The sequence below is a fragment of the Notolepis coatsorum genome (assembly GCF_963971535.1).
Source record: "Notolepis coatsorum genome assembly, chromosome: 2".
NCBI lineage: Eukaryota > Metazoa > Chordata > Actinopteri > Aulopiformes > Paralepididae > Notolepis > Notolepis coatsorum.
In genome coordinates this window covers 87,864,689-87,873,170 of record NC_140166.1, presented here as the reverse complement: position 1 = coordinate 87,873,170, position 8,482 = coordinate 87,864,689, and positions in this window count along the sequence as shown.

The window sequence follows — 8,482 nt, the reverse complement described above, 5'->3', positions numbered from 1 at the left end:
AGCTCCTTCTCCCAACCCCCACCCATTCCAAATGCTGAATCGAGAACCTCATCCTTCACTCTGTCATCTTTCTCTCCCATTACAGAAGCCGAGACCCTGACACTGGTAACGTCGAACCGTCCGACTACATGCCAGCTGGACCGGCTACCTTCCCCACTCCTCCAGTCCATAGCACCAGACATCCTCCCATTCCTAACTGCAACCATCAACTCCTCACTCAACTCGGGGGTGGTCCCCACCTCCCTAAAACAAGCCAGAGTCACGCCCCTCATAAAAAAAACCATCCCTGAACCCTACCGTCATAGGCAACTACCGTCCTGTCTCTCTTCTCTCCTTCCTTTCTAAAACACTTGAACGTGCTGTATCCAACCAACTTACTGCTTATCTCTTAGAGAATGACCTCCTAGACCCTAATCAGTCAGGCTTCAGGACTGGTCACTCCACAGAGACAGCCCTCATTGCGGTCACAGAGGCACTTCACTTAGCAAAAGCGAAAGGCCTCTCCTCTGTCCTGATTCTCCTAGATCTATCTGCAGCCTTCGACACAGTCAACCACCAGATCCTCCTCACGGCCCTCGCAGGAATGGGAGTGGCTGGCTCTGCGCTGACATGGTTGTCATCATACCTCAATGACCGCTCCTACCAAGTGTCATGGAGAGGGACCCTGTCGGCCACCCGCCCCCTGCGGACGGGTGTCCCCCAGGGCTCGGTTTTAGGACCCCTTCTCTTCTCCCTCTACACTAAATCACTGGGTAACATTATCACGTCTCATGGCTTCTCCTACCACTGTTATGCCGACGATACTCAACTCTTCCTCTCCTTCCCTCCCTCAGATATCCACGTCTCTGAGCGGATCTCGGCCTGTCTGTCCGACATCTCCGCCTGGATGACGACCAACCACCTCAAACTGAACCTAAGCAAAACAGAATTGCTCCACCTGCCGGCCAAATCCTCCCCCCTGACCGACCTTTCCATCACAGTCGAGAATGCAGCTGTGACCGCGTCCCCGACCGCCAAGAACCTTGGTGTTGTCCTCGACGACCAGTTGAACTTCTCTGCTCACATCGCAGCGACAACCAGAACCTGCCGATTCCTCCTGAGCAACGTCAGAAGGATACGCCCCTTCCTGACAAAAGAAGCCACCCAACTCCTCGTCCAATCAACAGTCATCTCCCGCCTCGACTACTGCAACGCACTGCTCGCTGGCCTCCCGGCCACTGCCACTAAGCCTCTTCAACTCATTCAGAACGCAGCGGCCCGCCTGATCTCAAACCTACCGAAGTCGGCCCATGTCACCCCACTTCTTAGGGACCTGCACTGGCTCCCCATTGCTGCACGAATCCGCTTCAAGGCCCTTGACCTAGCATACCGTGCGGCAAAGGGAACTGCTCCCGCCTACCTCCGGTCAATGGTCTCTAACTACACACCCTCAAGACCCCTACGCTCTGCATCTTCTGGCCGCCTCAGACCTACTCCTATCCAAGCTCCGGGAGGGTCATCAAAGAGAAGTCGCCTATTCTCAGTCCTTGCCCCACAATGGTGGAATGAACTACCCACCCCAGTTAGGACAGCCGAAACACGTCCAATCTTTCGCCGTCGACTAAAGACTCACTTCTTCAACCATTATCTGAATTAAAAAAAAAAAAAAAAAAAAAAAAAAAAAAAATCTAACCCTAACTAACCATACTGTCATGCACTTGTCCTAATAAACTAACCTACACTGTAGCACTCAACACTTTGATGAACATTGTTACTCAGCTGATAGAGTTGTGCTCTTCCTGATGGCTTGTCGTACAGAACTTGTAAGTCGCTTTGGATAAAAGCGTCAGCTAAATGACTAAATGTAAATGAACGGACTGTGAAGAATTGCATTCTTTCATTTATTTGCATTCATCTAAAAACGTTTGGACCTTATGGTGTTCTTGTTCTGTTCTTGACTTATTGTTATGTTTTCTTCTTGACTTGTTTAAAGAAGACCTGTACGGCCCATGGGGACATTAACGTGTGTTGTCGGGCCCTATAAATAAATTTGATTTGATTTGATTTGATTTGATTTGAACCAGGGGAGTTGCGTGCGCACTTCCCCGGTTCGAGTTTCTTATTCAAGGCTCTTTTCGTCTCGCGCAGTTTTTTGGCTCTGCTGTGATAAAGCAGGTGCCGCAGCCACGACGACCAGACAAAATCGGGTTCATTCTGATTTTGTTGGCAAAATAGGTCGATTTTCCGGTCCCAGCAATGGGAACTAGTTTGAGGGTCTGCCCCCGTTTTCTGTGAAAACGGGGGGAGTGATTCAGACGCATGCCACGCATGTCTCCCGATCAGTTGATTTTAGGAGGGGGCATGGTGAAGGTTTCCATCCTCGGTATGGGCTGTTAGACAGCCCCCCCTACTGCTGCTGCAAAGGGGGATGACGTCTGCCCACACAGAGTGGCCCTACTTGTCATTCGAATATGGGGTTGAAGAACGCACAGTGGTACTGTGCTGTGTTTCCCCCCCCCCCACTCGTTTTTTTTTTATCCACTTTTTCTCCCATTTTATATATTTTCTCCCATCCCAATTTCGTATCATCCAATTCAACCCTCCCCTGTCACGAACGCTGTTTCTTGCCTCCCACAAGCCGGCTGCAATGTGGACTAAGTCATACATAGCACAGGTCCCCTCCGGTACTTGAGGTAACAGCAGTCGCATCTTTTCACCTGCGCAGCTCGATCTCTCAGTGGCGAGGAGTAACGCGTGGGAGGCTCACGCTGCCCCCGACACTTCCTGATTCTACTGCGCAGGCGCACCAACCGACCTGTAGGAGTCGCTGTCCACAACGCCCGATCCCCACCCATCAGTTTCCCACCCCCTAATACGGCCAATGTGTATTAGTACGGACGACCAGCTAAACTGAAAGCAGATGTGGAGCGCTGGGCTCGAACAGGCAAGCCCAGCGTCTCCAGATTTCGTGGTGAGCGCCTTGCCCACTACGCCACGTAGCCGCCCTCCCACCCACTCGTATGTGAGTGGATGATGAGTAGAGGTTTAGACTGAGTTCCACATCTCTGATTGTTTTTTACAGCTGTGTGTATTGAGCATGTGGTGGAGTACCTGTTCTCCAAGCTGTTAAGTTGAAATTAAAAGGTAGTTTTCAATTGGTTGGTCAATCATTGATGTGGGACCTCGGCCACTGGGCTGTGTCACATCTCACGTGGCGGACTTCGCCGACTCCCTCTAACGTGGGGTGCCAGCCCAATACGGTGGGGAGGCCAGTGGAATGCTGCTCTCGGGCGGTCAGTCCCTCTAGCGCAGGGGTGGCCAACCAGTCAGAGACTAAGAGCCACAAAAATTACTGTGGTACCACAAAGAGCCACACCATATACCAGCGTTTCTCAACCTTTTTTTTCAGTCACGGCACCCTTCATGTGTTTATAGGTCTCACCCTCTGGCCTCTGAAGTTGCTAATATCTTTTTTATTTGGGCCTCACAGGGTTAAAAGTACTCTGTGAGACCCATGGTTGCAAAATTACAAAATCACTTTTAGCCATTTAAAAAAAGAATGTTTTTTTTTTAAATGTTAAGCACATGTACAGTATAGTCAATTGGTCCTGTTGTTCAGCCTCACAATGCTATTTGATAGTAAATGTGTTTATATGTCCCACCCTCTGGCCTCTGAAGTCGCTAATGTCTTTTTAATTTGGGCCTCACAGGGTTAACCTCTTAAGCCCGAGATATACAGTAAAAGAAAATACCTTAGGCATTTTCTTAGATTTATCAAAGGCTTTCGACACAGTGAATCACGAAATTTTATTATAAAAAACGTCATGTTATGGTCTTAAAAACAGGTTATACAATGGGTTGAGAATTACTTAAACAACAGAGAGCAATTTGTAGTTTTCAATGGTAATCGATCACAGCTGGCTGTACTAAAATGTGGTGTTCCACAAGGGTCCATTCTAGGACCCTTGTTGTTTTTGATTTATGTGAATGATCTTGCAAATGCATCCAGTTTATTGTCACCTATATTATTAGCTGATGACACAAATCTCTTCATCACTGACAATAATTTTGACTCCCTTATTGATAAAGCAAATTCTGGACTCATCCATTTTTCCTATTGGTTTCAGTTAATCGATCAGAACTAAATCGGCAGCGAAAAAGCATTTTTAAGCATCGATTCCCCATGCACATGCGCAGATTGGCCACGGAGTGTGACGCAATGCACATATCCACCCTGGAATGTTCCATTAGAGGGGGTGTTGTGTTGTGAGAATGTGAGCGGCAGGTTACGATATTTAAAAAATGGCTAGCTATATGAGTACCTTGCCAGCTGCTGAAAAGTGCCGGTATTTGAACAAAATTGCCTGCTTTGGTGGCCAATGTCCTTTCAGCAGAACAGGAGAATGGAAAAACGATCCCACTCAATGGCCAGACGTGTCTTATGGCGACATCTACAATTACCTGATTGAGTCTCCAGGTATAGACTAGTAATGTTGATTTGATTGATCATCTATGACATTTTTTGCCTAGATATACCGTATATCTAGGCATTTTTTTAATATATGTCATATATGTCATATATTATACGTCTATACCAGCACCTGCTAGACTAGAATGGGCTGTCATTAGCCTACTATGTAGCCTAAGCTACTGATTATAAATGCACAACACTGCAATATTACACTTACTGTAGACTTCTGTATATTTGTACTGTATTCCTTTTACTGTATATTTTATTCTATCTTATCATTCTCACAACACAACACCCCCTCTAATGGAACATTCCAGGGTGGATGTGCGTTGCGTCACACTCCGTGGCCAATCTGCGCATGTGCATGGGGAATCGATGCTTAAAAACGGTATTTTTCGCTGCCGATTTAGTTCTGATCGATTAGGAATGTCTCGCGCCGTGTTCAGGAGATTCAGGCGCATACAAGTCTATTCGATCATGTCTCTAGCACCCCCACAGCCGTATCTGCAATCACTTAATGTCAAGGCTCTCATCCACATTCATTCATTTGCCCCCCCCGCAATCTCCTCCCCGATTTCAGAATCCCGGAAGTGTTGCGGTGGTCTATAAGGCGAATTTTTATTTGGACCATCTGTTGAAGTCATTCGTAATCCTGTCACCCAAGATGGAGTAATTATACCTTACCGTCTGGCTAATAGTGTGGAATATTTAAATCCCGAGACATTTAAAGTGCTCCACCATAAGTATGTTTGCAGGTAGGATGGTAGCTTTTGCAGGCTCATTAAGTGGAAGAAAAGCAGTTTTTGTCCAGTTGATCTTAAAGCCGGACAGGCTGCCAAACTCATCTATCACGCTGAGAAGATGAGGTAGAGAGACGGAGGGATTCTGCATAAACAGGAGTACATCATCTGTGTATAAGCTGATATGCTGATGTGTGCCCTGAATTGAAACAGGAGATATAATTTGGGATTGTGTACTGAGCTAGAGGTTCGAGGGATAAGGCGAAAAGTCCGGGACTAAGAAGACAACCCTGTCTAGAAGAGCGCGAGACAGAGAAGAGTGGCGAGCATAACTTCCCTGTTAAGATCATGGCCGAAGGCCCTGTGTAGAGAACTTTGATCATATGGATGAAACCCTCCCCCAACCCCATCCTTCTAAGAACTGCCCACAAGTAAGACCACTCCAATCTGTCAAAGGCCTTCATTGCGTCCAAGGACATGACCGCTGTAGGGACTGCAACATCCTTGCTGGCATCAATCACGTGCAGTAACCGTCTGATGTTGTCAGTAACCAGGCGGCCTCTTATGAAGTCGGTCTGATCAGGGTGAACTAGAGATGTCATATGCTTTTGAAGTCGGGTGGCTAGAAGTCAAGTCAAGTCAAGAGTTTTATTTGTCACGGCATACAAGTATACAATGAAATGCGGGTGGTCTTGCCCGCAACGATGTGCAATACAGTAGTAACAACATATAATAGAATCCTTGGCATATAGCTTTAGGTCGGCTCCGAGGAGACTTAGGGGCCTGTAGCTGCCACATTCGGTGGGGTCCTTATCTTTCTTGAGTAAAACAGATATAAGCTCCATATTGACATCTCTGGAAAAATTGCCCTCTTTGATTGAGTGTAAAATCATTGAGAGTAATAAGGGACCGAGTACATCCCAGAATGCAAGATAGAGTTCCGGTGGAATGCCGTCCCATCCGGGAGCCTTGCCCCGTTGCATATCCGCAATCGCCTCTCTAAGTTCAACTAGCATGACAGGTGCAGCTAACAGCTTAGCGCTATCTTCCGAGATCTGTGGTAGGTTGATTTGATCAAGAAAATCCTCCAGCTTGGTATGATCAAAGACCACCTCTGACTTGTACAGGTTGGAATAAAAAGAGGGGAAATGTATCATTAATCTTTTTGGGGTTGGTGGTTACCTCCTCCTGTTGGTTCTTGATGGAAGAGATATCCGCAAATTGCTCACTGGCACGTATCTTCATAGCTAGTAGGTGACTAGGCCTGGAGCCATGAAAGTAGTAGTGCTGTCTTGTTCTGTGCATCTGAAATTCAGATTGTTGTCTTAAAATGGAGTTAATCTCTTTTTTCACTACCTTAATTTGAAGCTCCAGTCGACTAGAGTAGTTGTGCTGCAATGAAGAGATCAACGTGGGATGAAGCTTTTCCAATTCCAGCAGCTTAGAGAGACGTCCCTTGCGGAGATTAGATGCAAAGAGAGTAGTGCTACTTCTGATAAAACCCTTAACCGAATCCCATAGAATTCTGGGGTCCTGTACCGAGCCAGCATTAAATTGCAGGAATTCAGTTAGCTTCTCTTTAATTTCCAAGTTAAACTCTCAGTTTTTCAGTAGTGTTGAGTTAAAGCGCCATCTAGGGGGCGCAGGACGTTATTTTACTGAGTGAACCCTTGAGGAGGATACCTTTGTGGTCTGAAAGTGCTATGGGCAATAAGTCAACATCAAAGCTATCAAAGAGATGTGGGGAAGAAAAAACATAATCAATCCTGGAAAAGGTCTTATGTCTCGACGAGAAGAAGGAGTAATCTCTCGTGGATGGGTTGAGCGATCGCCACATACCGATTACCCCGTGTCCTTAGACCAGGCCTGTAGGGCTGTGGTAGCTTGCTTCTGATCAGAGGTTTCAGCGTGATTGGACCTATCAATCAATGGATCCCAAACTGCATTAAAATCAGCTCCTACTATTAATGAGTAATCAGGTAGTTTCAACATAGCTGCAGTGAGTACAGCATAAAAGTTAGCGTCATACAAATTAGGGGCATATGCAGAAATCAGCACAATTTTCTGGTTAGAACATTATATTTTAGCAATAGTAATTCGACCATCTGCATCAGACCACTCTAACAGTTTAATATTCAAATTTCGTTTAGCTATTATGGCTACCCCACGGGCCTTGGTGCTAAAAGAAGAAGTACTTATGTTATGGTAAAATGTATTTGCCAGTCTTGCGTTACCCGCCAATAAAAGGTGCGTTTCACTCAGTAAAGCAAGGTCCACTTCCTTCCTTTTTAGCCACGTTAGTACACTTGTGCGTTTATGTGGTATATTGAGACCCCCTGTATTCCAGATCAATATGTTCAAATTAGCCATAGTCTAAAAAGGCTGCAGTATGACTGAATGTAATTTGTTTGTAGTAGAACACCATAATAGATACATATCCACTTGTTAAGGTCCTATTGAGTTCCGAGCGTGAACGTGAAAACAAAAATAAAACAGAGCGAGTCGACTGGAAATAAAAACAAAAAACAACACAATCCCCCATTCCCTCCCCCCTCCCCCACATCAGAATACTTGTCCGGTATCGATCAAACATCAGTTGGTCACCCTTGACCGAGCACAGCAACCACAACAACATTATGTATCTTAACCATACCAATAACTTGTAAGGTATATTGTAACAATTTAGAAAAAAGGAACCCACTTCACTCAACTGAGAGAAGAAATCTATGCAGAGTTCAATGTGAAGTTCAAAGTGCAGACGATAAAAACAGGTGCATTAAAACACAGCTCGTCTGAGTTAAACTTGAGAAAAGGGCAACATGCGTACCCGTCGTTGAGATAACACAGTGGATACAAACCTTGAGCGTTATCATTCAGCTGGAGCAAACGGCAACGTGGCAACGGCAATGTTAGCTAGGAGAGCTGGACAACCAGCACGCCCCGAGCTTAGCTTAATCGGGCTCAAGGCCTGTTATATCCTGATTCACGTAGGCAGCTCCGCCCAGAAAGGACCATCCACCTCGACCGGCAGATACGTTAAAACATAGTTAGTTTGAGTGCAACTTGTGAAGCACAGTTCGTCCAAGTGCAAACTTGAAAAAAGACAATATGCATAACAGTCTATGCGAAGTTCAGTGCGAAGTTCAATATTCAGACAATAAAAAGGCTTATGCGTTAAAAAGCACAAGTCGTCTGAATTATACTTGAAAATAGTCAGTGTGCATACCCGTTTCTGGAATAATACAGCATAGATAAACCTTGAGTGTTACCGTTCTGTTGGTCCGAAAAGCTG